The following is a 4,218-nucleotide window of genomic DNA, read 5'->3' as shown; positions in this document are numbered from 1 at the left end:
AGACGCGCACCCCCATAAAAAAAAAAAAAAAAAAAAAAAAAAAAAAAACCTCTCTAAAAAGAAAATTATTTTATTTGGGACCAGCACATGGCATAATGGCCATGTCTCTGAACTCCCATGTAGTCAACTACGGTTCAAGTCCCGGTCTTGGTGGTTTAAACTCAGGCTGGGCACGTATACGTGCATGCCCAAGATCCCAAGAGGAGAATGGAGGAGAAGGGATTGTGGTGTGGCCATCCCCCTAGGGGGTGATTTCTCGCTTTCTCTCTCTCTCTCTCTCTCTCTCTCTTTCTGGCTAGTGCACATGTGCCCTATAGCAAAAACTTCTTGGGGCCAGCAGGTTGCATAATGGCTGTTGGTGTGGGCTGCTTTTTTTTTAACTGTGGTTTGAGTCCCAGACCTGGTGGCTTAAACTCACGCCAGGTGTGTGTGCGTGCGTGCCCAAGATCTTGAGAATGGAGAAGGAATCATGGCATGGCCATCCCCCCTGGGGGGTGATTTCTCGCCTTCTGCCTGTCTCTGTCTTTCTGGAGAGTGCACAAGCACTATAGCAAAAACCTCTCCAAAAAAAAAGAATTTATTTTAACTTTATGTATGTATGTATATATGTATTTTAATCTGACCAGAAAGGTACAGAGAGAGAGAGGAGGTAAGAAAACAAGCCCCCAGGTCCAGGTCTAGGACTCGAACTACGGTTGGCCATGTGGAAGTCCAGCACCCTTTAACCACCACACCACCTGCTGGCCCCACCTTTCACCACCCTAGCCTCACCCCCCACCTTGCCTTGATATTTTGAAGTCAGATCCAGCTGGTCAGAGGTTCTGGGCCAGGGGGCATGGCCCTGCTGGTCAGAGATGTCTACTGACCTCCAGGTCTTAACCTTCCTAGCCTTGGGAAGTCTGGTTGTGGTCTGATGTGAACCAGAGACTCCCTGGCATTTGCTGGTGGGCTCAGGCCTTGGGTTACACAAAGTTTGCAATCTGGGGAACCTTTTCTGGACTGAAGTGACAGTGCCCAATGTCTGAGCAGCACCCAGCAGACTGAACCCCAAACCCTCTGTGCTGGAGCCCTGAGCAGACAGCCCACCCTGCCCCATCCCTACTCAGCCAGGCCTAAAGCTGCAGTTGTCCTAGCCCAAGCCCATGGCCAAGTTTGTGAGCACAGGCTGATGTCCCTCAGAACCAGCCACACCTGTGCAGTAGTTTCCGCCAGGGTTGAGCAAGGTCTGGGAGGCTTCGATATCCAGAACTAGAAGTCTGGCTGGGGAGAGACTAGGAGAAGGAATACACAGCACACACAGACACACTTCTGGGAAAGAGGGCAGTTCTTCCAGAACAGCTAAGGGCTCAGGAGGGCACACCTGTCTCTGAGTGTGGGGGAGGTCCTCAGGCTGGGCAGGCTACAGCCCTCGCCCCAGAGACACCTGAGGTTAGAGACTCCCTTGGTCTTAGTTTCCCCACCTGCTGATGAGGACAGATCATAGAAGCATTAGTGGGTAGGTGGAGCAAAAGGGCCTGCATGAACAGTTTCTGTGGGCTGGTCGGCAGACACCATGCCAGTGGCCAGGCTAACAGGCACGGGCTACCCTCTCCCCTCAAAGCCTGGGTGTTCACAATGGAGCAGGTTTCACCCATGGGACCCAAGGACAGTGTCCAGATTCCTCATGGAGTCCAGATTGGTGTCCCCAGCCCATGTGGTTCCCACATGGTCAACAGTGTGATTTAAATTCTGGCCCTGGTGACATGTAGGCACTTGTGTGTATGCCCCAATATCCCAAAGGGATGGAGAGATGGAGAAGGGATTATGGCGTGACCGTGCCCTATTGGATGGTGCTTTCTCCCTCCCTCTTTCTCTCTTTCTGGTGAATTCATGTGTCTTCTGCCAAATTAAAAAATAATAATAGGGGCTGGCAAGTGGCATGGTAGTTAAGCACACTGGACTCCCACATGGTCAACCCTGGTTAGAGTCCCGGACCTGGTGACTTGCTTCCTCACTTTCTCTCTCTCTCATTCTGTCTCTCTCTAGTCAAATTAAAACAAATAAAGTTAAATAAAATAATTAAAAAATAAAAATACGAATAAGCAACACGTAAATAATACATTATCAAATTTACATGTAATCTAAGGAATGAAAAAAAAAGTATGCCCTCCCTCACGCCTTTCAAATTAACAAAGGGCTTAGAGTCAAACATCTGAGCATTCAAAGCCAAGAAGGGCATGAAGAATCCTGACTAGGCTCTTTCATCCCCAAATTCAACTTTTGGAACCCAACCAGAGGAGGATGTTGAAATCCCAGCACATGAGGTTCGTTTTCATGATTGTGAAAAGCAGACATAGCCAAAGGTGAAGAAATTCATAGTACCTTCACACATAGCCATTGAAATCAGTGTTTTCAGGGCCGGCAGATGGTGTAGCAGTTACATTGCTGGACTGGCACATGGACTACCGCAGTTCGAGTCCCAGACCCAGTGGTTTGAAAATCATGCTGGTGCATGTGTGTGTGTGCTCAAGATTCCAGGAGGAAAGTGGAAAAGGGACTGCAGTGTGGCCATCCCCCCAGGGGGTGATTTTTCACTTTCCCTCTCACTATCTCTGTCTCTGGCAAGCGCACACACCCTAAGGCAAAAAGCCTCTTTTTTTTTTTTTAAGAATTATTTTATTTCACTATATTTATTTATTTATTTTAATTTGACCAGACAAGGACAGAGAGAGAGAAAGAGAAAGTGAGAAAGCAAGCCACCAGGCCCAGGAACCTTGGTTGGCCATGCTGGAGTCCAATGCCCTTAACCACCAAGCCACCTGCTGGCACCAGCAAAAATCCTCTTTAAAAAAAAAGGCCAGCAGGGCCTGCAGGTGGCATGGTGGTTAAGGGTGCTGGATTCCCACATGGCAGACCACAGTTTGAGTACTGGACCTGGTGACTTGCTTTTTCACGTTCCCTTTCTCTCTCTCTGGTCAAATTAAAAATAGTAACAAAAGAATTAAACAAATAAAAAATTTAAAAAGGAAATTAAAAAGGGACCAGTAGATGGTGTAATGGTTATGTCACTGGACTCCCATGTAGTCGACTGCAGTTCAAATCCCAGACCTGGTGGCTTAAACTCACACTGGGCATGTGTGCGTGCATGCCCAAGATCCCAAGAGGAGAATGGAAGAGAAGGGATTGCGGCATGGCCATCCCCACAAGGAGTGACTTCTTGCTTTCTGTCTCTCTATCCCTCTCTGCCTTTCTGGCAAGCTGCGCAGAACACAGCGACTCAAAAAAAAAAACCCCTAAAAAAAAAAAAAAAAAAAAAAAAGGCCAGCAAGTGGAGTAATAGTTATATATATGTGGCTGGACTCCCACTGTCTCTGTCTCTCAGTTTCTCTCTCTGGCAAGCACACACACCCTAAGGCAAAAACCCCTAAAAAAGAAGAAAGAAAGATATCAGTGTTTTCTAAGAATTTTATTTATTTTTTATTTACTTTTTTTTTTTTTAGAGATTTTTGCTATAAGGTATGTGCACTCTCCAAAGAGCCAGAGATAGGGAGATAGAAAGTGAGAAATTACCCCCCCTCCATGGAGAATGGCCACACCACAATCCCTTCCCTCCATTTTTCTCTTGGGTTTTTGGGCATACATGTGTACATGCCTGGCATGAGTTGTGTGTTTTTGTTTGTTTGTTTGTTTGTTCTGAGAGGTTTTCGCTATAGTACGCGTGCGCTCGCCAGACAGAGAGAGAGACAGAGAGACAGAAAGCGAGAAATCACCTCCCAGGGGGGATGGCCACGCCACAATCCCTTCTCCTCCATTCTCCTCTCGGGATCTTGGGCACGCACGCACACGCGCCCGGTGTGAGTTTTAAGCCACTGGGTCTGGGACATGAACCGCAGTCGACTATGTGGGAGTCCAGAGACATAGCCATTACGCTAACTACTGGTTCCCCCTAGCATGAGTTTTAAGCCACCAGGTCTGGGACTCGAACTGCAATCAACTATGTGGGAGTCCAGGGACATAACCATTACTCCATCTCTGGTCCCAAATTTTATCTATTTTTATTGTCAGAGGGCATGTGTGTCTACCAGAGTCAGAGAGAAGGCGGGAAAGAGAGAAAGCACTCTAACAGGATAGGATCATGCCTTAACTCCTCTCCTCCATTTCCTCATCCTATTGGGATTTAGGGCATGCGCACGCGGCATGTGTTTTTCTTTCCTTCCCCCCCCCTTTTTTTTTTTTTTG

Source organism: Tupaia chinensis, unplaced genomic scaffold (genome assembly GCF_000334495.1).
Source record: "Tupaia chinensis unplaced genomic scaffold, TupChi_1.0 Scaffold143584_1, whole genome shotgun sequence".
Taxonomy (NCBI): Eukaryota; Metazoa; Chordata; class Mammalia; order Scandentia; family Tupaiidae; genus Tupaia; species Tupaia belangeri.
This window is presented reverse-complemented; position numbering follows the sequence as displayed.